Source organism: Oryctolagus cuniculus, chromosome 2, assembly GCF_964237555.1.
Source record: "Oryctolagus cuniculus chromosome 2, mOryCun1.1, whole genome shotgun sequence".
NCBI classification, from domain to species: Eukaryota; Metazoa; Chordata; class Mammalia; order Lagomorpha; family Leporidae; genus Oryctolagus; species Oryctolagus cuniculus.
In genome coordinates this window covers 55,634,416-55,659,747 of record NC_091433.1, presented here as the reverse complement: position 1 = coordinate 55,659,747, position 25,332 = coordinate 55,634,416, and the positions used below count along the sequence as shown (strand labels likewise).

General features: G+C 41.3%; 1 protein-coding gene and 1 long non-coding RNA gene across 3 annotated transcripts in view; one reads left to right on the top strand and one right to left on the bottom strand.

Moving 5' to 3' along the window:
• The window catches only part of GALNT7 (polypeptide N-acetylgalactosaminyltransferase 7), a 182,027-nt gene that overhangs the window by 36,684 nt on the left and 120,011 nt on the right, over positions 1 to 25,332 (bottom strand). The window lies entirely within an intron of this gene.
• Positions 2,453 to 19,385, top strand: LOC103345468 (uncharacterized). The gene is made up of 3 exons (XR_001792405.3): positions 2,453 to 3,331; positions 6,326 to 6,448; positions 18,945 to 19,385. It is a non-coding gene; the product is annotated as an uncharacterized lncRNA (long non-coding RNA).

The following is a 25,332-nucleotide window of genomic DNA, read 5'->3' as shown; positions in this document are numbered from 1 at the left end:
ATTAACTGAGAGCCTTTCCTGCATCCATCTAAGCACTCTTTTGCTCATTCCCACTATAAAAGTAGGAAAATGTTTAGAATTTACATGAACGGTGCTGATGCCAATGGTTGAATAAGTTAGACATATAGAATAACTTTTAACTTAGCATTCAGAAATCCACACCATTGTCAATGTAAGGAGTATTATCACTGTTAGGCCGGCGCCGCGGCTCACTAGGCTAATCCTCCGCCTAGCGGCGCCGGCCCACCGGGTTCTAGTCCCGGTCGGGGCGCCGGATTCTGTCCCGGTTGCCCCTCTTCCAGGCCAGCCCTCTGCTGTGGCCAGGGAGTGCAGTGGAGGATGGCCCAGGTGCTTGGGCCCTGCACCCCATGGGAGACCAGGAAAAGCACCTGGCTCCTGGCTCCTGCCATCGGATCAGCGCGGTGCGCCGGCCGCAGCGCGCCGGCCGCGGCGGCCATTGGAGGGTGAACCAACGGCAAAAGGAAGACCTTTCTCTCTGTCTCTCTCTCTCACTGTCCACTCTGCCTGTCAAAAATTAAAAAAAAAAAAACAAAAAAAAACAAAAAAAACCTAATTGCTCAAATTCAACCAAGTGAGAGGAATGGATTTTACTTAAATGTTCAGTTTTTATGCACTTTGGTGAGAACGGTGCAATGTAAGCTTCTTGAGAATACACAATGGTAGGTTGTGTATAGCATATTACACGTGGCAAAATAAATAAACATCAAAAGAAATTCATAAACTTCCTCTTCACCACTGAGTATGCTCTATTTTGTCAATGTATTTCCCAAAAAAGACTTCTCTAACTGTTGTGGACTAGTCAACATAAGGTGGCAAAACAGTATGGATATAATTCCTTTATAAACACGACCTCAAATTACACTGGAGTGCCTGGATTTGTACACCATTTCCACTGCCAATTCCAGCTTTCTGCCATTGTGCACCCTCTAAGGCAGCAGAAGACAGCTAAAGTAGTTTGGTTCCTGCTACCCACATCAGAGACTTAGACTGGGTTCAGGGCTCCTAGCTTTGGCCTGGCCCAGCCCTGGCTATTGGCAGGCATTTAGGGAGTGAATCGGTAGATGGAAGATTTCTCCTTTTTCTTTTAAAATAAATAAAATTTAAAAAATTATACTGGCATTGCACCTAGTTTTATACCAGCATGTCATATTGCTAGCTCTCAAATCCCTCAAACTTTCTCCCCAAATTATGGTTAGACCCAATGTTTCCCATTCTAGTTTTGAATAAAATACCATATTCACACTTGCTGAGTTTTATGTTGTTGGCTTGGGTGTCTGTGTCAGCAGGTCCTGCTCTTTTTCATGACTGTAATTTGTTGTATATAATCATCCCTCTCAATTTTCTATGTTCAAAACTGAATTAGTATGGTTTATAGCTCTTCATCTACTGCTTATATGGATGAACATGAGAAGGTCAAACATTGTGCTTCAAAGCCATGTATTCTCCCTGAAAGACTGATATTACTCTGTTCACAAATTTCATCTAACTTTACTGCTTAACTACATTTCTTTATTTTGACCACAAGGAACTGAATACTTTACTCGAATATCCTATTAAATCAAGATGCAGTAATGTATCACACACTCCGCTGGTCCATTAGGGTAAGCACATCTCTTCTTTCAGATAAAGCAGAGAGTCTGGTGTGACTTTCCTTTGATCCATGGTGGCACTAAGTGACAGATTTTTTTTTAAACATTTATTTATCTGAAAGTCAGAGTTACACAAAGAGAGAAGGAGAGGCACAGAGAGAGAGAGCAAGAGCGAGGAAGAGGTCTCAATCCACTGGCTCACTCCCCAATTTGCTGCAGCTGACGGAGCAGTGCTGATCTGAAGTTAGGAGCCAGGAGCCTCCTCCAGTTCTCCCACACAGGTGCAGGGGCCCAATCATTTGGGCCATCTTCCACTGCTTTCCCAGGCCATAGCAGACAGCTGGATTGGAAGTGGAGCAGTCGGCCCCAGTGACAGTTTTTTAAAGTATGTCTAAGTGCTCTCTCCTAGGATCTTACTGTGCATCACTGTCAAGAGTTCAAAACCAATTTTTTTCTCTTCCTTTTGGAAAATAAGAAGTTTCATATCTTCTGTTTCCTCATATCTCCCCTTTTCTCCCTAATACCTCTGGATTACTTGCAGTACTTCCTCTCAATTTCATCTAGCAAGTTCTTCATATCTGGTGCTATAAGAGGATTTAAAGACCTCTACACCTGTCTCTCTCTCTCTCTGCCTTTCAAATAAATAAATCAATCTGTTTTTTTTTTTTTTTGTAAAAAGTGAGAAAAAAATGGTTTATTTTTTTAAAAAAAGACCTCAACAAATCCATTGTACTCCTAAGGTGTTAATAAAACTTTCAACATTCCTGCAATTAGATAGCTAAGAAGGAAACAGGAAATGTAATGCAAATGTCTGTTTTTTCTCACTTGTTGAAATCATATAATATGCCCTAATAATCTGCACACTCTTTGCTTTTTCACTATCCAATTGAATTTTAATATGAAAATCTTTTTTTGGTTTTCTTGTGATGCATGTCTAGACCATCCCCTGCCTTTATGAAGCTATGCCTATCATTCAGCCTTGCTGAAGTTCCTTCCTCCAAGGATCTGTTGAAAGAGCAGTTTCCAAGAAGAGAGCCATGGTGTCATTCCTGGGCCAGCAGAGCGGATGAGCACTGAACACAACTGGGTCAATCAGAGACCCTCTTCCTGGACTCTGAGCTTCCAAAATTGGTGTCTATCATGGCTCTTCATTTCAAGGTAAGGACTAGGCAGCTATTTTCATGGAGAAGCAGAGGAAAAAAAGAGATATGAAGAACAGAGTGTGTTAACTCTTAAAAAGAGATCTATAGCATGAGACATTGGTTTTCAACTTCTCAGTTACTGGTTCTAGGTCACCCAAAGCCATCGTATGTACTTTCTGACCTTGGGTTCTACCTGATACTCCCATTCCTTTCAATTATTAACTCACCTTACTTACTCTTTGCTTGCTTTTTAAGATTAAGTTAAATAAATTTGCAGGGCGGGCACTGTGGCGTAGCAGGTAAAGTGGCCACCTGCAGTGCTGGCATCCCATATAGGTGCCAGTTCCAGTCCTGGCAGCACCTCTTCTGATCCAGCTCACTGCTATGGCCAGGAAAGCAGTATAAGATAACCCACGTCCTTGGGTCCCTGCATCGAGGAAGACCTGGATGAAGCTCCTGGCTCCTGGCTTCGAATTGGGACAGCTCAGGCTGTTGCGGCCAACTGGGGAGTGAGCCAGCGGATGGAAGACCTCTCTCTCTCTGCCTTTCCTTCTCTCTCAGTGTAACTCTGACTTTCAAGTAAGTAAATAAATATTAAAAAAATAAATTTGCTTCTGGGCACATAATCTATGTCTAACATGCTACTCTTGATATTTTCTGCAATTTTTAGTTTATATGTGTATGTCATCATAGAATTAAATCTAGAGCTTTTTATTGGTTTTTAATCAATCTACTTGTCCTCTCATAACCTAGTTAGCACTAGAAACTTTGTCAACAAATTATGGTAATAATCTGATTACTTGGCCTGCATGGAATCTATTTCAATGGCAGTTTTGAAATATCCCAACTTCCTCCTCTAGGCCATAGCAGGGAGATGGATCAGAAGTGGAGCCGCCTATATGGGATGACAGCACTGCAGGTGGCAGCTTTACCTGCTACACCACAGTGTTGGCCCTGAAGTTCTGCTTTTAGATAGAATAGCATTTTCATGTAGTGTATCAATATTCAACACATGTGTGTTAATTTGATTTGAAAAAATTTCTGGGAATATTCCTTTCCTCACTATTGTATTATACAGAACATCTGAATTAAATATTAAATAAAGGTGGAAATACATATCTTTAACTTTTGCTATATTGGGGTTGAAAATCAAAATCAATTACCACAGAATTAAGGGTTGGGCTTGTAAGCGGGTCAGGATGGGCGAGCAGTCTAAGGGTTGGGCTTGTAAAAGTTTTTCAAGTACATGATCTTTTAGGAGGAAGCTAGGTAACTGAGAAAGTATGGCTGCTAGTACAATCACTGCTTTGGATGAAACTGTATAGTGCCACAGTTCGAAGGCAGAGGACCAGAGCAAGTAGGCAGGCAGAGCCAATGGTTGGCTTTAACTCATCATGCGCATAATCTCAATCTAGTTCACCTCTCCCAAACAGCTCAATCTAAATCAAACACCGGTGTTTGCCATGTGTGCATGGTTTTCAGACATATACCCCTGGTTCTAGTGAGACTGAAACTTCTCCTGGGTAGATTTCATTTTCTGGGACAGAGACTTGAGATGCAGGGGTTTATTTCATGTTCAAATAATCAATGGATTAGAGGGAAGGGGATCATTTTTTAACAAAGCAACATGACTAGGATCAGAAATTTCCCATGCTGAGTCTTTAGAGGCTAGAAAGCCACAAAAAGAGCTGATAAAAACCATTGCTTTACATAGCTTATGTAACAGAGAAGCACCATAACCTGCCCAGAACACATGTGCTCCCCTCTGAGCCAGGGCTTGTGAATAAGCTTGTATTTGAACTTATTTCTATTTTCTCCAACTTCCTGAAGTAGTTGGTTTCTTGGTACTCGCATAACTAGTCTGATACAGCTGTCTAGTTGTTCACCATGGTGCCACCTTTTCTTTCTCTGGCTCCCCCATCCAGAGCTTAGCTGATCCTGATCCTCAAACACAGTCACAGTATGATTAGAATTCAGAGCTTCAAAACAGTAGAGGAACCAAAGGTCCTCATCATTGGACTACATAGCTGGTGGTCTCTAAGGCAACCTTAAATAATGTGCATAAACTGGAGCAGACCCTTTTGAGTAGGGCTTTACAGAATACCTCCATCTCAGCCATCCAGCCTGAACTACCCTTCTCATGTCATGTCCCAAGTCCAACCGGGTGACAAGTGTACTTTCCACTTTGATATGCCATGAGAAAATTTCACTGTTGACAGGTGTCAAGAGTGATTATGTGGGAATCACTGTATGTCCCTTTTGTGAGGACCTAAGGCCATGGGATCAGTGAGCACTGACTACAAATGCAGCAGTGGAAAACTAATGCTGTGAGCCACAGAGAAGAACAGGGGCACTAGCAGGAATCCAAGGTGACTCGTTCCCACGCATGGGTTCAGATCCCCGGCTGACTTGGAGGATTAGTTGTAAAGATTTTGAGGGAATGACAGTTCTCATATATAGTTTTGGGCTGAATAAATGGTGTTTCACTCTTAGTTATTGTGATCTAATTTCATCCTAGAGTGGGAAATGCAGTTATAATGGCTCTTAAAGTTTCTAAAGCACTTTCATAATGTGTATGATCTCATCTAAGTTTCTTTTTTTTTTTTTTTTTTATTATTATTTTTTTTTTTTTGACAGGCAGAGTGGACAGTGAGAGAGAGAGACAGGTGAGAAAGGTCTTCCTTTGCCGTTGGTTCACCCTCCAATGGCCGCCGCGGCCGGCGCGCTGCGGCCGGCGCACCGCGCTGATCCGATGGCAGGAGCCAGGAGCCAGGTGCTTTTCCTGGTCTCCCATGGGGTGCAGGGCCCAAGCACCTGGGCCATCCTCCACTGCACTCCCTAGCCACAGCAGAGGGCTGGCCTGGAAGAGGGGCAACCGGGACAGAATCCGGCGCCCCGACCGGGACTAGAACCCGGTGGGCCGGCGCCGCTAGGCGGAGGATTAGCCTAGTGAGCCGCGGCGCCGGCTCATCTAAGTTTCACAGTGACCCTGGGAGGCGGGAAGGCAGGCAATATTATTCATTTCACACATAAGAAAATTGAAGCTCTATCAGGATACATGTCACACAGTGACAGAAGTGAGATTTAAAAACTACTCCTTTGACTCCAAGGTTCTTCCCCATAATCCAGTTTTACCCATAAACATATGCCTAAAAAATAAACACAAAATGAACTCCTTATTTTCATCCAAATCCCTGGGAATGCATGGCCACTACCAAAATGACTATACACAACTTGGGAGGGCTTCTGCCTGACTTTAATGATTGTGGATACTGTCATAGAAAATTAGTAATGTAGAACTATGTCTTTTGGGTATCTGTCTTTAGATTTCCTTTTTGTGAGAAGAAAACATACTAGACAGATGTGTCCAGCTAATGATCTGAAATCTAAAACCACAATTTAGGAGGAAAAAATCTGGCAGGGAGTTGTAGGACTGGACATATGTTCTTGTACATTTCTTCAAAACTCCCTGGGAAAGAAAAAAAGAACATTTCACTGTATGAGCCATATGGTTATAGCTATATTGGACTCTCATTTCAAATATAAACTATATACCATATTCTGCTTTTATAGATGTGCCAGCTTATCAAGCATCAATGTATCTGAGAAGAAACAACTACCACTGACAGGGATAAAGATAAAAACACAAGGTGCCACAGATGGAATTAAAGACATTAATGGCAGGAGAAAATGAAGGTTTGAGTCTTTGCCTTACTTACTTTACACTGTACTTTCTTCCAAAAGGGACTTCTGGCAGCTTACAAAGGTACACAGAATGAAAATATAAAAAATAAAGAGAAAAAAAGATAAAGAATAAAAGATAAAGATAAAGAAGGGAAAAGAAGGAAAGCCAAGAACAATTTTTACAAAGTGCACATCAGAGGGCCAAGGGCTCTGTGTGCACAGTTCTAGGGCACCATTCACAAAGAATACACTGTGAATGGCACCAGCCATGTTGTACAACATGGTGGGCGTACATATATACTCCACCTCAGACACTTCTTATGGATGAGCCGCAATTTGGCTTGAATTTTCTAGTAGGAAAATCTAATCAGGTCTGTGTTTAACAAACCAGTTGTTCTGAAGAAGTACAATATTCTTGGTGTGAAGACCAGATGGGATCTTAAAAAATTTATTTAAACAGGAGGACTCCTTATGGTAAATGCAGCAATGAGTTTTGCTGGACTGCTTTTCATGAAGGCTTCAATGGAGACCAGTGGCATCATACCAAAGTGCAAGTCAGTAAAAACAGTTGTGCAGAGAGCAAGTTGGGAATTTAAGTTCAACACAGATTTGAAAATCACACTTTGCAAACATTCTTTAAAATGTTTATTGAGTCATCTTCTATTCGTGTTTCATCACTCAGTGAGTGATTATGTGCTTTCTCAATGTACTCTAATTACAATAAGGAAATCACATAGACCATATGGAGTACTTGCATTTCCAAAAGCAAATTTTGGCACTGTTAATTACTGAAGAAGAGGTATAAGCTTACAGTAGCAGAAGGGTAACTTTAGGTTGGAGTTAGTAAATAATTTTCTAACAGAGAATTGTTAGATATTGTGGAAGTTAATAAGATAGGCTGTGTAATACTAGCTCATGGAAATCTTAAACACTGATTGATAACTAATGTCCCTGTAGCAAAATGAGGAGACGTACTATATGATTTTTTAAAGACTCTCTCAACCTTAACATTTTGATTACAAATATGGAAAGGAGTATATAATGAACAAGTTAGTATTTATTAATTCACAGAACAAGCAGTTTCTAGATCTAATAAGAATATATTAACTAGATTTAGTAATTTATCTTGTTAAAAATATAAGGGACCAGGTAATTCAGTTAGTATGTAATATAATTGATACATGAGATGTTCAATAAATATTGTGTAGGAGAAAATCTGGTAATACTATTTCAAGAAATCATTAAACTAGTCTACCTATCTTCTGGCATTGAGTAATCTCTACATCACTCTTACATCTTTGCTTCATTATAATTTTCCAGAAAATCAAATACCTCTGAGGCTAACAAGTTAGCAAGAGTGATTTGAACTTAGTTATCAACAGGTTTATATCATCCCTAGAATCACAAAGCAAGAACTGAGAGGGTATGTTACCTCATCCTGAAGAAAGCAGATGCTGGGAAATCACAAACCAAAATTTGGGGAAACATTTTCGTTCACTTAAAATCTAGAATGAAAGTCTGGTGTACTGGCTCAGCTGTTAGGGCACCTCATCCTGTACTGGAGTGTCCAACTCCAGCTTCCTGCTAATGCATTCCCTGGGAGGAAGCAGGTGATGGCTTAAGTGCTTGGGTCCCTGCTACCCACATGGGAGACCCAGATGGAATTCTCAGCTCCTGGTTATGCCCAGCCATTTGGGGAATCGAAAGAATGAACCAATGAATAGGAGCTCTTTTGTGTCTTTCTGCCTCCCCCCAAAAAAACCAAAAAATAAAACTTGGCAAGGAACATGAGGATTTAACACTGTCATCCTGAAACAGTATATTAGTTTGTTGAATTCTTTGTTTGGAGTCCTTGGATTTATTCACACCTCCCCCCCCCCTGCAATTTATGCTTTTATTTATTTATTTGAGAGGTAGAGAGACAGAGAGAGTCCATCTGCTGGTTTACTTCCCAAACACCCATGATGGCTGGGGATGGATCAAGGCTGAAGCCAAGAGCCAGGAACTTTTTTTTTTTTTTTTTTTTTTTTTGACAGGTAGAGTGGACAGTGTGAGAGAGAGACAGAGAGAAAGGTTTTCCTTTTTTTGCCGTTGGCTCACCCTCCAATGGCTGCCGCGGCCAGTGCACTGCGGCCAGCGCACCGCTCTGATCCGATGGCGGGAGCCAGGTACTTATCCTGGTCTCCCATGGGGTGCAGGGCCCAAGCACTTGGGCCATCCTCCACTGCACTCCCTGGCCACAGCAGAGAGCTGGTCTGGAAGAGGGGCAACCGGGACAGAATCCAGCGCCCCGACCAGGACTAGAACCCGCTGTGCCGGCACCGCAAGGCGGAGGATTAGCCTAGTGAGCCGAAGCGCCGGCTAAGAGCCAGGAACTTAATCCAGGTCTCCTACATGGGTGATGGGAATCCAATTACTTGAGCCATCACTGCCTCCTCCCAATCTGCATTAGCTGCAGGAAGCTGGAATCAGGAGCCAGCATTGGGTACTTAAACTAGGTACTCTAACATGGGACATGTTAGTCTTAATCACTAGGCCAAATGATCACATCTGGATTTCTAGTGGGTCTACAGAGAGCCCACTTAGAGAAAGAGACTGTTATCAATTTTTTTTTTTTTTTAAAGAACAAAGGTGTTCTGTATGAGGCAGAAGCAATGCAAGATGGGGATATGGTGAACAATAAAGGAGTGATTTCAGAGTTGAAAAAAATACTGCCAAGTAAAAAAAAAACTAGTTCTAATCCTCTCAACTAATGGTACCATTAAGAATCTATCTTATGAAATAATCAATGATGGGCAGAAAGACTGAACCACAAGCTTGTTCATCACAGCATTATTTATAACAAGGAGAAACTACAAACAACCCAAATGTTCCCAGATAATGGGTTAGTAAGCTAAGTTGTCACGAACTTAGGTAAGTGGTATACCTACTGCACAGCTAGTAAGTGGTATTGTGAAAGACACATTTGAGGATACAAAAATTAGTACAATATTTTAAAATTCAACTTATTGAATAGTATGTACCATTTGACCTCATCTTTATAACAAATACTACGAGGGTGGCAAGATTGCAGACATTCACTTTCTTCTAAATTTTCTACTAAATAGAAACGCTTTCTCCCTTCCATTTTTTTTCAAAATCTTTAAAAACAAAATTTCTACTTAAGACATGTATAAGTGAATATAATATTACTCCTCTGGCAGCTTAGTAATCAGCATATCCCTGGGTAAAAGAGGTATCCCGGGAGCCAGGGCTGTGGCATAGTAAGTTAAGCCTCTGCCTGTGGTGCCAGTATCCCATACAAGTGCTGGTTCAAGTCACGGCTGCTCCTTTTCTGACCCAGTTCCCTGCTGGTGGCCTGGGAAGGCAGTGGAAGACGGTCCAAGTACTTAGGTCCCTGCACCCACAAAGGGGACCTGGAAGAAGCTCCTAGCTCCTTGCTTCGGAGTGGCCCAGCTCTGGCCATTGTGGCCATTTTGAGAGTGAACCAGCAAATGGAAGATCTCTCTCTCTCTCTGTCTCTCCCTCTCTTTTCTTCCTGTAACTCTGCCTCTCAAATAAATAACCTTTTTTTTAAAAAAAAAAAAAAAAGACAAATTAATGAGAGAAAAGTGCATTGCACATTTATTTTTAAAAAAAAAGGAGGTACCGCCGGCGCCATGGCTCACTAGGCTAATCCTCCGCCTTGCGGTGCCGGCACAGCGGGTTCTCGTCCCAGTCGGGGCGCCGGATTCTGTCCCAGTTGCCCCTCTTCCAGGCCAGCTCTCTGCTGTGGCCAGGAAGTGCAGTGGAGGATGGCCCAAGTGCTTGGGCCCTGCACCCCATGGGAGACCAGGATAAGTATCTGGCTCCTGCCATCGGATCAGCACGGTGCTCCGGCGGCAGTGCACTGGCCGCGGCGGCCATTGGAGGATGAACCAACGGTAAAAAAAGGAAGACCTTTCTCTCTGTCTCTCTCTCTCACTGTCCGCTCTGCCTGTCAAAAAATAAAAAAAAAAAATAATAAAAAAGGAGGTACCCCAATTTCTCTTTTCTCATAAAAACTACTACATTAAGGCCTTCCCCACAGCAAGAGTGCTTACCTTCCTAACAGAATTAGGTCAAACTTTCCTACTCTACACATGGCTTATATTCTAGGAAGCAGGGGCACATTTTAAAAAAATACTATTTATATTTACTTCAATGCTTAAGGTACCTGTGTACTTCATTTCTGCTAGTTTTTCCCATCTTGTTACTGGCTGTTTATTCTATTTAATTTTGTTCCAATTTTAGTGTATGTGCTGCCAGAGCAAGCACTATTCCACTTAATTTCATCTTATTCTAGAGACCTTTGGAATAGCAATAGTGCTGAAAGAGCAATAGCGCTGACAGAGCAATAGCCTGCCCAGAACATGGCTGCCATAAAGACTACTGCTTCTTAGAGCGCTGGAGTGGCTAGAAGCAGAGATGATGCTTAAGTGGGGAAAAAAAAATAATCAAAGATACAAGAGCTGTTAGAAGGAGTATTTTACAAGGGCCAGTTGACAACTTTTGGTGATTTGTAAATCCAAATTAGGAAAGTCAGGACTTCTGAGTTCCTATAATGTCCCAAACATTACTGAGTAAGTACAACTAACTGTCATTATCACCATTTTAAAGTATTTCATGTGGTAGAAAAATGGTACCTTACAATGGAAAATCCATCATATCCCTAGAAATCCTAGATATTCTGAAGTAACTGAGCTGGGCTCAATTATTTCTCCAGAGTAAAGAAGTTTACTTTCAAATTCCTTTAATCAGCTGTAAGTAGACATAACTGCAGAAATCTGAAGAACTGTATCTATTTAAAGGCATTTAACTGACTTCTCAGTGCTTCTGCTATTTTCTCACCTGATATGTCAGGCCAACTCCTGAAAATCTGAGATTAGCATCACAGCATTGATTTCTATGTTTTCTTTTATTTTTTGAGAGACATATATAGAGAGACACACAGAGATCTCCCATCTGCTGATTCACCCCTCCATTCTCCCCGCCAAATGCCCACAACAACTGGAGCTGGTTGGAACTGGAGCCAGAAGTTCAATCTAAGTCTCCCATATGGGTAGTAGTAACCCAATTGCTTGAGCCATCACTGGTGCCCCCAGGTGTGCATTGACAAGATGCTGGGGTCAGGAGCCAGAGCTGCAAATTGAACCCTGGTGCTCCAATGTGGTACGCCAGCATCTTGACTACTAGCTAAACGCCTGCTCTCCATGGAGATCTTTTATACTAAAGCTTACACAAAAAAATGAAGCTGTGTCTACAGCTTCCTCATTACCTAAGATATTAGAATACAGAACATGGATTTAAATTTTATTCCTCCAAACAGTTCTCATCCATATATACTCAAAGGAAATGTTTTCAATTTTTTAAACTCAAGAACTTGGGCACAATTTGATTTAATCCCTTGGCTACCTCTACCTAATGTTTCATTTTCTGAAGCTTAATGTCAATCTGAGAAATTGTTATTCTGGGGAGTGCAAGAAATTATGAGGGCAATTGTCACAGTTTAAAGGAAAGAAATAGTTTGCTCTGTTTTTACATCCAAATTATTGCCTCCCTAATTTCAAAGATTTCACCATGAAATTATCCACATCCTTACATGTTGCTAATAACAACTGCTTTGCTTTGTAGTCCTACAGAATTGCTAATACCAGTAGTGATACTTCAAAGTATACTTTATTAGCATGTTACATTTCCAAATTCTAGAAATAGGAAAGTATTTGTATCATTTTGCTTCTTCTGGTCAAGACTTTTTTTAGACAACTTCCCTACAATCAGCTAGGCACGAGTTATCTAATTTTTGGAGCATGTGAATCCTCCTAGTTAGTATCATGCTTGCAACTTTTGATCCCTGAAACTTGGTCAATTGTTTTCCTGCATTATTATTATTACTTTTTTAAAAGATTTATTTATTTGAAAGAGTTACACAGGGAGAGGAGAGGTTTCCTGCATTATTATTATTTTTTAAATATTTATTTTATTTATTTGAAAGAGTTACACGGAGAGAGGAGAGGCATAGAGAGAGAGAGAAAGAGAGAGAGAGAGGTCTTCCAACCATTGGTCCATTCCTCAGATGGCCGCAACGGCCAAAGCTGTGCTGATCTGACCAGGAGCCAGAAGCCTCTTCCAGGTCTCCCACGCGGGTGCAGAGACCCAAGAACTTGGGCCATCTTCTACTGCTAACCCAAGCCATAGCAGAGAGCTGGATCGGAAGAGGAGCAGCCGGGTCTTGAACCGGCGCCCATACGGGATGCCAGCGCTTCAGGCCAGGGCATTAACCCGCTGCGCCACAGCGCCGGCCCCTCCCTGCGCTATTATAACAGGACTTCAGGGCATGGTCTATCAGACTTTGTTGCATGTTTCTTTGAAACCAAGATTGAAGAAATAGGTGCAATGCTCTTTAGTGTATGTGCTACTTGGAAAGAATTTAAATGACTTCCCTTGAAAGAGGAGGAGAGATGAAAATCTAAAATTAATAAGTATTCCTGATAGAAGTCAAGGCCAGTTACCAGGAAATTAAACAGATTCAATTTAACACGTAACCATTTAGGAAAGGTGATTCACTTGGGGCCCGAAAGTATGATGCTATCACATTTACACGATCATCAGTACCTTTGACATTCAGATTAGGTCTGCAGATCAACAGAGACTATTTCAGCAGTGTATCTAATAAATATTCCAAACAGTGCAGAAAATCTCCTGTGTGCCATTGCTCATGTCCCTGACTGCAGCAGCCTCTGCAAAGCACATCTTGGCACAGTTCCAACTGCCTTCCAAGCCCATTTTAGCAGTAAGACATCTGTGAAAGGAGGTGGGGGGAAGAGGTGGGGAAGAAGGGGTGGGAAGGAAGAAGGAATGCTGAATTATGGGGCTGTATACAATAATAAGTAGGACAGTTTATTTCTGTTTCTTGAATGGAAAACTTAATATTCTATGTTTTATGGTCATAATATCTTTTTAAAGATTTATTTATTTATTTGAGAGGTAGAATTAGAGAGGGAGGGAGAGACAAAGATCTTCCATCCACTGGTTCATTCCCCAGATGGCCTCAACAGCCAGAGCTGAGTCAATCTGAAGCCAGAAACCTCTACCAGGTCCCCCACATGGGTTCAGGGACCCAAGCACTTAGGCCACCTTCTACTGCTTTTCCAGGCCATTAGCAGGGAGCTGGATCAGAAGAGGAGCAGCTGGGACATGAACTGGTGCCCATGTGGGATGTGGCTGCAGCAAGTGGAGGCTTAGCCTACTAGTTACAGTGCTGGCCCCAGTTTTAACATTTCTAAAAGCCATTATTAGATTTTATTTTCAGCATAAATTAAGAGGTAAAAGATATTTTTTCTATTGGAATTACCATTTTTAGTGTTACTGAAGATTTTTACCATTAGTAAGCTCAGGTTACTATTGGTTTATTATTATTATATAGTTTTCCCATTAACTATATACTAAGTATTTAAATATACTCACATATACAAAAATACAGTTGATCCTTATTATCGAGTCATGTCTCTGTGAATGAGTACCATAACTGGAATGGTCTGATGAGCACACATAGATGACTTTCTGCTTATTTCCATCCTCATATAGTAGTCCATTTGCTGCCACATTTTTCTAATTGTCGTGCAGTTTGTTGGTGAGTTTGCTGTTTAAAACAGCCCCCAAGTGTAGTGCTGATGGACTGACCAGGGCTCCTATGCACAGAAGGCTGTGGTGTGTGTTGGGGAGGAAATCCATGTCCCGTAAGTTTTGCTCAGGCATGAGTTACAGTGCTGTTGGCCCTGAGTTCAGTGGTAATCAGTCAACAGTGTGCATAAAATAAAGTGTCTTTAAATGGAAACACACATATAACAAAGTCATATAATGATCTGTTGATGAAAATGTTGGGACCCATGGTTTGCAAGAACCTAACTCTGTATCTCCCTTAGGAACCAGTGTTGGGAACACACAGTGAGTTGACAGAACTATCGAGAATAACGAGGATTGACTGGGTGTCAAAATGCAGATGCATAGAAATTACATTTCACTGATAACTACAAGGTCAGCAATGAAGTCTGTCACCTTTTGGACTGCCCATTCTAAGGGCAAAGCATGATAGGTGGATGAAATTCCCTTTCATGGGCAAATGTTTGCAGCTACCAAAATACGTTGCGAGACCTAAGAGATGGAGAGCAAATCAATTTTCTCAATTAAAATTAAATATATGCTGTGAAAAAAATTATTATGCCACAGAATAGAACTTTAATCAACAGAGTCACTTAAAAAAATCAGAGAAAGCCAGGGTGCACTATATGAAAATGTGCCCTGAAAATTGTAATAAGCTGCCAGAAGAGAAGGGTCTTCACCACGTAGCAGTAGTAGAAACCCAAAGCTAGCCACAGAGAAATGAGCCTGTATTAAGATAATCCTACCCTTTAAAGTACAAAGTTGTTTCTTGCTTGGATGACAGTCTAGTTAGAATTACAGGGCAGAATTGGAAGACAGATTTGTATTTTTAGAAATGCTCATAGTATAAAGAGTTCATAGTATGAAGTATTTATTCAAATATGAATCCTTATGGCCCTGATGTGTTTTTCTTTACTTCTCTTGCTGCAAATTATAAATTAAAACACCCAGTACTATCACACAAGCATTTATCTTAGGTTGTCCTTAGATACTATAATCTTTGTATTTTTTAATTTTCTGTAGGATTCCTCTCACGCAGGATGAGGGTAATATATTCACAGAGAAAGCTAAATACCACACAGGTAGCCTCCAATGGCTGTGACCTTCAACTAGTGTGGCTCACATTACTAACTACCCATCATGACTTTTATGTTCTTCATCATCTCTGTTCGTTACAATAACTTTCTGAGTGTGCCAGAAGCGGAAACTAAAGCTGCCTGTATGTTAGTTATAATGCTTACAACTCTTTTCAACTCTGCATAGGGTTCCTCAAGGTGCAACTCTTATGTATTCACAAACGTAGCACTCCCAGACACCAGGCTACATTCCTCAGTCCCTCAAGTTCAGGCTCAAACTGGTAGAGTTCTGTTGCCAAGGACCTCTGCTCCAGTGAAGCCTGTACCTCTGCTGTGCTATCCTGAGGCAAGGTCACTGCAGGAGACACTTGCTCCTGTATGCCAAGGCCATGGTTTTGTGATACTGCAGAACCTGCTGGCTGGTTAAGTGCCCACACGCTTTGACATATCCTTAGGTGTAGTTTGCCATCCCAGGGTTTGATAGACATTTTTAATGAAAAGTTCTTTCATAGCATTTCTGTACCATTGGGGTATGAGTTTTAGGAGCCAGGCTGGAGGATGACCTAAGTGAAAGGCATGGTACAACAGTGAAATTTGTCTGTTCCCTCAACATGGATCCTCTGTTCTTGAACCATATTGAGGTGCTTTTCTGCTGTCTTCTTAGCATGACACTTTTCAACTTAGATATAAGCAGAGGTCATGCTACATATATTTGGGACTTTAAAAAATTCATTTGTTAATTTATTTCATAGAACGACACAGGCACAGAGGGAAAGACAGAAAGAGAGCTTCTATTGCTGTTTCATTCCCAAAATGGCTGCAACAAATAGGACTGTTAAGGCCAAATCCAAAGGAGTCAGGAATTCCATCTGCATCTCACACATGGGAGGCAGGGGGCTAAAGTACATGGGCCATCCCCCATTGTGTTCCCACACACATTAGCAGGGAGCTACGTTCAGAAGCAGAGCTGCCAGACTCACACGGGTACTCTGATATGGGATGCCAGTGTTGCAAGCAGTGGCGTAACTCACTGGATCACAATAGTTGGAATTTTATACATCCACATCGGGATCAATAACACATTTCTTTTAATTCTAAGTAAAATTTTATTAGTATAAAAATGATCATGGATATAGTATAGATACTACACTTAAAACCACTGTTCTGATAAACAGATTTTCTTCTCTTTTGCCTGGTATGGTGAAAGGTCCTGAAAGATAAGGTGCAGTAGGTTAAGCCTCTGATTGTGGCACCAACATCCCATATGGGTGCTGGTTCATGTCTGGCTGCTCCACTTCCAATCCAGCTCCCTGCTAATGGCCTGAGAAAGCAATGGAAGATGGCCCAAGTACCTGGGCCACTGCACCCACATGCGAGACCCAGAAGAAGCTCCTGGCTCCTGGCATTGGATCAACCCAGCTCTGACCACTGTGGACATTTGGGAAGTGAACCAGTAGATGAAAGATCAATTCCTCCCTCCCTCCTTCTCCCTTTCTCTCACCCCCACCTGTGTGTGTGTGTGTGTGTGTCCCTCTCTTGTAACTCTGTCTCTTGAATAAATAAATAAATCTTAAAAAAAAAAAAAAAAGATGGGGGCCAGTGCCGTGGCTCACTTGGTTAATCCTCTACCTGCAGCACCAGCATCCCATATGGGTGCCATGTTCTAGTCCCAGTTGCTCCTCTTCCAGTCCAGCTCTCTACTGTGGCCCGGGAGGGCAGTGGAGGATCTCCCAAGTGCTTGGGCCCCTGTACCCACATGGGAGACCGGGAGGAAGCACCTGGCCCCTAGCTTTGGATCGGCACAATGCCAGCCGTAGTGGCCATTTGGGGAGTGAACCAATGGAAGGAAGACCTTTCTCTCTGTCTCTCTTTCTCACTGTCTATAACTCTACCATAAAAAAAAAAAAAAAAAAAAAAGACAAGGATTCATACCTGGCAACCATTTCATCTTCGATGTCCTACACTGTTGAAACTGGAGACCCAATACAAAATGAGGGAAGAATACCAAGGACTCTCTCTGGCCCCCTTCAACTCTAAAATTCTGTAAGTCTATAGCATATTTAATCTATTACAAGTAAGGATCTTGAAGTGCACAAGCCATCCACTTTACAAGCTACCACATGACTCCAAAAATGCACCAGGCTCTCATCCATTCTGACCAGCAGTTAGTTTATCTGGGCCATCTGGAGTGAGAAGCAACCAAAGATCTCACTTAGAGGAATGTGATGAAAAAGGGGAAAATTCAGAAAAGGAGTGTAGAAGGAATTCAAGGCACTCCCAGAGTACTACAAATAAGGAAAAGAAGGAAGAGATAGAGACTAGGAGAAGGGGAGGGAGGGCAAAACACAGAAATAGGTACTATGCCCCCATCACTACTATTAAAAATAGCTAGCAAGCTGGCGCCGTGGCTCACTAGGTTAATCCTCCGCCTTGCGGCGCCAGCACACCGGGTTCTAGTCCTGGTCGGGGCGCCGGATCCTGTCCCGGTTGCTCCTCTTCCAGGCCAGCTCTCTGCTGTGGCCAGGGAGCGCAGTGGAGGATGGCCCAAGTGCTTGGGCCCTTTACCCCATGGGAGACCAGGAGAAGCACCTGGCTCCTGCCATTGGATCAGCGCAGTGCACCGGCCGTGGCGGTCATTGGAGGGTGAACCAACGGCAAAGGAAGACCTTTCTCTCTGTCTCTCTCTCACACTGTCCACTCTGCCTGTCAAAAAAAAAAATAGTTAGCAGATACTTGCTACTTACCAAGTGCTAAGCAGTATGCTGACCATGGGACATGCCTCAAATCATGAGAGAAGGCTGGTGATGCTGAAGCACAAAAAGTAGAGAGGTGACAACAGAGTGACAGAATAGCTTTCTATGTTCTAAAAATCATGAATGAATATAGCGATATGGGAAAAGAATAAGGCAAATATTCACCAAATAGAAGCTGACTCTGGAAAGGGAGAAAGGAGACTTTCATGTGGCAAGATGGTTTTCCTTGGCCCTGGAGATGAGACATGCAAAGCTGAACAGGAGACACTCTCATAAAAGGATGATATCCTGGAAGTGCTAGCACAGTTGAGCTTGGCAGTATCAAGTGGCTGCTTGTCTCTTGGCTAATCCATACTGGTCCCCTGCCTTCTTCTGGAGAAACCAAAGAAGGGTGAGCCTGGTACCCTGGCTGCCAGTCTAATGCTCCCTGCCAGGTTGGGCACAGTGATGAGTGGCTGGACACCAAGTGCAAGTTCTGCCAAACAAGACAAATTGCTAAAGTGTTGAATCCAAGTAGCACTAGCCTTTACAGAGATGCTGCATAGTCAAGTTTAATAAACACCACATATATTTTTACTTTCTAAAAAGAGCTGTCACAACTGGCAGCAGCCCAGGGGCTTCCAGGCCTCACAGCCTTTCCAGGACTCAGGAAGAGGCACTACCAAAACAGAAAATACTCTGCTAAGCTCAAGTGGTAACAGCTGCACATCAGCTGCTTGCTGGCTGGTGCTATTCACCTTTTGTATCAAAGCACTGTGAAAAACCCAGGGGAGACTGTAGAGACACAGAAAAAAATAATTTTAAAATAGGATATACCTGAGAGGACATGTAGGCCAGTGGTTTCCAAACTGGTTTGAGCAGCCCAGGGATTTCAAGAAGGCACAAGAACAAAAGCATAGAGCTGCCTGGGAAGTCATTTGAAGAAAGGATTCTGTGGTTTAAATAAGCTGAGAACACTGACAGTTCTTTGTTTTGTTGTTTTTGTTTGTCTGTTTTCAGATTAGGATACTAAGACTCAGAGGGGAGAATGGGAGGATAATACTCCACCAGATCCTGCTGTGTACTCAGAACTCACACCACCATACTAGAACAGGTACACAAGAATCAACACCAGAAGCATGTATATCCACATATTACAATTGACACTAACAGGAAAAATAAAACTAATTCATCATCTTCTAGGTTGGCTTTGCCACATAGCATTGTGTCCGGTATCGCAATCACTTGTATCTTACTCTCAAATGATGGGGTGGGATGGAGAGGGAGATGGAGAGGGACAGGGAGAGAAGTAGCGGGTAGCGAGGAGAGGGAGAAATTTTCCATCCACTAGTTTATTCCCCAGTGGCAGCAATGGCTGGAGCTGGGCCAGGCTGAAGCCAGGAGCCTGGAACTCCATCTGGGTCTCCCACATGGAGGGCAGGGGTCTAAGTACTTCGGGCATCTTCCACTGTTTTCCCAGGCACATTAGCAGGGAGCTGGATATAAGAGGAGCAGCTGGCACCTGAACTAGCACTCATTTGGGATGCCAGCATTGCAGGTAGCAGCTTAACCCACTGTGCCACAATGGCAGCTTCTTGACCAAAGGTTTTCTTCATGTAAAAACTATTTACCTTATTTTATAATGTGTTTACATAGTGGACTGATACTGATACTAGCACTGTCTTTACACTTCAGGGAATACTGATCTTGTTTGAGCACCCGCTAGGAGTTTATGAAATAACAAAAGCAATCATTACAAAATTCTGATATATTTATATTTTAAATAAAGTATCCAACTAACAAGTTATAGAACTTTAAATCCCTGGGTTTCAATTCTTATTTGCTTCCATGAGTTATTTTAATTTTAATTATTTTGATAGTAAATTATTCCTTGTAATCTGGATTCTGGTTGCATTGTATCATTTGATACCAGTTTTGGTCCAGGAATATTAAAACTGACCAATTTTTGCTATTAACTGTATCCATCAGTTCTATGTAATTAGTTTAGAGATAAGATTCATACTACAGGTAATCTACCTTTCTGCAGATGTTCTAGAGCTTCTGCAGTATAAATTCAAGATCTCATTCATTATTAATTAATTAAAAAAGGCTCAATATGCTTTTGAGTTAAGCATCTTAATTATCTAAATCACCACTAACCTTAGAGCCTAATGAAATTATCAATGAATCAGGTATAAAAGATCTCATTCAACATTATACAATAACACTGTATTTGTGAATGATCAAACTGGAAGACTGAAGTTGACAAATGTTTTTGGAAGAGTCCTATTATTATTCTTCATCCAGTTTATTCAAAAATTCTATAGTAGTGGTTCTCAAGTTTCATAGATCTTTGGGTCCCCCAAGAATGCTTTAGGGGTTTGGTTAGGTCAAAATATTTTCATGATAATATAAAGACCTTATCACCTTTTCATTGTTTTTGATATACAATACAAAAGCAAAGGTGGCTAAAACTGCCGATGCCTTAGCACAAATCAAGGCAATGGCACCAAGCGGAATTTGGGTTTATGATACTCTTCACCACCACATGCAAAACATAAAACAAATGCCATTTACACGGAATGTCCTTGATGAAGATTTACTAATTTTTTTAAATCTTGCCTTTGAGTACATGCCTTTTTAAGATGCTGTGAGATAAAAAGGGAAGTATGCAGTAGAATCTATATTGAGGTACAATGGCTGTGTCAAGGAAAAGTATTAGTGAGGCAGAATATGCTGATTTTTTTCACAGAACACCACTGTCACTTGGAAGAGGCAATGAACAAACTGTGGTCATTCTGCCTCAGTCGTCTGTCCTTTCCTTGAACATGAATGAAGGAGTCTGTCACTTGAAGGACAACCACTGACATTATTTGCTGTCAGTAATAAAATTTGATCTGTCAGGCAAAACTTAGTATTCTGGAAATATGACAGCCTCCCAGGAGTTAAAGACTCTTCTAATGAGATTGATGGCGATGGTAACAAACATGTTGTTGCTGTTGTTGTAACTATTTAATGACACTGTCAGTACTTGGGAGATCTGCATTACTCAGGAAACCAGTCTTTTCCAGATGGCCAACACATGATGTCACAAGAACACACAAGGGCAAAATAATCCCTCAAAGTGCAGGCCAGACTAAGGATAGAGTATTAATGGTTCATTTATTTGGTTCCAGATTTGACATAGCAACTTTAAGAAAACCTCAAAACTATTATTTGTTGAGATTTGATGAAGTATCAGAAAGGAGGTTCTACAATTACTAAAAACTATTGAAATACTTCTCACTTTTCCAATTGCATATCTGTGTGAGAGCAGATTTCCTTTAAATACTTCAATCGAAACAACATATAGACATAGACTGAATCCAGAAGTAGATACCAGAACCCAGCTGTCTTCTATATGTGACATTAAAAAAATTAATAAAAATCCAAAACAATGCCACTCTCATTTTTTTTATCTTGGAAAATCTAGTCTTTTTTAAATAAAATATACTATGTTAACATATAATTAGCTTACTTTTACTATTCAGTTAATAACTTAAATTTTCTGTTTTAATTTTAATAGGGTAAACTTTGACGTTATACACATAAACAGAAATTTAGTAATGAACTGCTGGTCTGTAGGATCTGATGAGCCATGTTGTTAATTGAGTAGATTACTTTATCTTTTTCCTTTATATAATTTTTCCTGGTACTTGCTGCAAAGTGGTACCAATATTTACAAGCCAGTTCTTAACAGTGGCCTTGATAAGTATAAAATTATCTTCAAAGGCTATATAAGAATTATCAATGTTTTTCTTGTAACCTATAATAATTTCCTCCTACAAATATTATCAACCCTATAGTTAAAAAGAATGAGACTAGAAATCAGGGGGATAATTCAACAGAGGAATGGATTTAAAAACTTAGGACAAAGTCCAGAAAAATATGCACCAAATTCTGTAAGTGCCATCAGCAGCCACAACTGATGAATGGTGACCGAAATGTGGGAGTCAATAAATGACAGAATCTGGTCATTTATTTATTTATGGAAAAAGAGTGGCTCCCTCTATTCCATTTCAGATATATTTCAGACAGAAAAGGAAAGGGGTGGGGAGGGAAAGAGGCATGGGGATTTGGCACAGTGGTTAAGAGAACATAGAATACTCCTCCTCATCACATACTGGAATACTGGAATGTCTGGATCTGAGTCCCAGTTCCACTTCCAATTCTGATTTGAAAGACCCTAGATGCAATGATGATGGCTCAAATAGTTGGGTCTCTGCCACCCATGTGGGAAATCCAGATTGAACTGCAGGCTCTTGATTACTGCCAGTCCCAGCCCTGGCTGTTGCAGGCATCGAGAGAGTGAATTAGTGGATTAAAGATTGAGGGTTTCTCTCTGTCTTTCAAAATAACAGGCTGGTGCTGTGTCCTAGCAGGCTAAGCCTCTGCCTACAGCACCAGATCATGTCCTGGCTTCTCCTCTTCTGAGCCAGCTCTTTGCTTATGGCCTGGGAAAGCAATGGAAGATGGCACTGGGGCCACGTGGGAGATCCTGAAGAAAGTCCTGGCTCCTGGCTTCTGATCAGCTCAGCTCCGGCCATTGCAGCCATTTGGGGAGTGAACCAGCAGATGGAAGAGCTTTCTCTCTGTCTTTCCCTCTCTCTCTAACTCTACCTCTCAAATACATATATAAATAAATCTTAAAAAAAAAAAAAACAAAAATAAACAAGACTAAAAGAAAAGAGAGATATCTATGTATCTATGAATGTATAACAACTCTTCATTAAACTCTCCACTTCTAATAACTAACTTTATCTTGCCTAGGACCAATTCTTCCCATTTATTTGTCCCATTCCATCAATTTGTCTCCATTCTTTCTCTCAATGCAACAAATCTTATCTCAGTTCTTTACATGTATTACTCTCCCTTTCCCCATAACATTGCCCTGACTGAGATCTTACAGCAGTGGTCCTTAATTAGGGGCAGTTTTTGTCCTCCAGAGAACATGTGGGAAAGTCTGGAGGTAAGGCTATCACAACCAGAGATAACAGAATTGTCTGAGTGCACTGCTGGCATCTAGTGGGTAGATGCCAGAGATACTGCCAAATACATCCTACTACGCATAGGACAGCCCCCAAAGTCAACAGTACTAAGACTGTTTTAGAGGCAAGAAAAAATTTTGCAATGAGATACAAAGTCTTTGCCTCTTATTTTCTACTGACATTCTTCACTTTTCTCTTTAAAGAGCTAATATCATTTAGCATACTGTAACATCTTCCTTCAGCTGTTAGTTCAGCATCACTAATGAGGCAATGTGGTGTGTAAGCCAGAATTTGAATTCCAGCTCCTTCATCTTCTAGCTATGTGACCTTCAAGTTATCTATGTCTCTGAGTCTCATTTCCATCATGTGAAAACAAGAACACACTGTTTCCATCTGGTTATAAGGATTGGAGATTATTTGTGTATTTAAAAAAAAAAAACTTAGCATGCTGACAGACATATAGTGGATGTTCAATGAATGGACATGATGCTGTTGATCTTTACTGTCACTTACTGAGGACTGTCTTCATTAGCTGCTGCGACAGAGGAACAAGGGAAAGAAGTGCAGTCACAGCAACAGGGCTAATTATGTGCAAGTGGAAGACACAGCTCACCCATCACTGAAAGTGACTGAGAAATCTTCCTGAAAACTCACATGCACAAGTGTAAACATCCAGGGCTGGAATCTGTCTTTCTGGGCTATTCTACTTCTCTGGTGTACATCCCCTACTACACTGCTAGTTCCAGTCCTTCTTCTTGTCAGCCCCATAACTACAGAGGCAAAGTCCAGTACCATAGTGACACAAGATATGAGGTCAAGAACCAGACAAACCCTACAGATTCTTCTTTGTGTTTAAGTAAGATTAGCCAGTGCTGCTTTCTTAAGTAGTTGTGGTTCACACAGATTTCATCAAAAGCTTTCAGAGAGATTTCTCTTCTGTCCTGCTTCAAAACTGCTCCCCACCTCACTCCCTCTCATTTAGGGGAGAAATCCGCATTAGAAATCCTTTGCAACAAAATGGAGGAATCTGGAACACATCATGCTGAGTGAAATAAGCCAGTCCCAAAGGGACAAATATCATATGTTCCCCCTGATCGGTGACAACTGACTGAACACCAAAAAGGAAACCTGTTGAAGTGGAATGGACACTATGGGAAACGGTGACTTGATCAGCATAGCCCTGACTGTTAATGAACAACTTAATACATTATCCCTCTTAGTAGTTTGTCTGTTCTACTTAATATGACTGGTTTAATTCTGTAATTAATACACAGTTATTCTTAAGTGTTGAAATTTAACTGAAATGTGATCCCTGTTAAACATAAGAGTAGGAATAAGAGAGGGAAGAGATATATAATTTGGGACATGCTCGGGCTGACTTGCCCCAAATGGTAGAGTTAGAAACATACCAGGGGACTCCAATTTAATCCCATCAAGGTGGCATGTACCAATGCCATCTCACTAGTCCAAGTGATCAATTTCAGTTCACAATTGATCATAATGAAAGGACTAAGAGTCAAAGGGAGCACATAGACAAGTCTAGTACCTGCTAACACTAACCGATAGAATAAATAAAGGGGAGAGTGATCCAACATGGGAAGTGAGATACTCAGCAGACTCATAGAATGGCAGATGTCCTAAATAGCACTCTGGCCTCAGAATCAGCCCTAAAGGCATTCGGATCTGGCTGAAAAGCCCATGAGAGTATTTCAGGCATGGAAAGCCAAGACACTCTGGCAAAAGATCTCTGTGAGTGAGATCTCAGTGGAAAGAACAGGTCTTCAAAGAAGGAGGTACCTTTCTCTGAAGGGAGGAGAGAACCTCCACTTTGACTATGACCTTGTCTAAACAAGATAAGAGTCGGAGAACTCAGAGGGCTTCCATAGCCTTGGAAACTCATGACTGGAGCATAGGGAGATTACTGATGCCATAGACAGGAGTGTCAATTGGTAAAGTCAACAACAGGAGTCACTGTGCACTTACTCCTCATGTAGGATCTCTGTCCTTAATGTGCTGTGCATTGAGATTTAATGCTATAACGAGTACTCAAACAATATATTTCACTTTGTGTTTCTATGGGGGTGCAAACTGTTGAAATCTTTACTTAATGCATACTAAACTGATCCTCTGTAAAAAAAAAAAAAAAAAGAAAAAAGAAAAGAAACTATCAACTCCCAACTTGACTCTCACTGGGATTAAACATGACAATAGGTCTGATCTGATTTCATCATCATTAAAAAAAAATCATCTATTATTTTTCACTTTATGTTTCTGTGTGGGAGCAAACTGTTGAAATCCTTACTTAATGTATACTAAGCTGATCTTCTGTGTATTAAGATAATCGAAAATGAATCTTGATGTGAATGGAAGGGGAGAGGGAG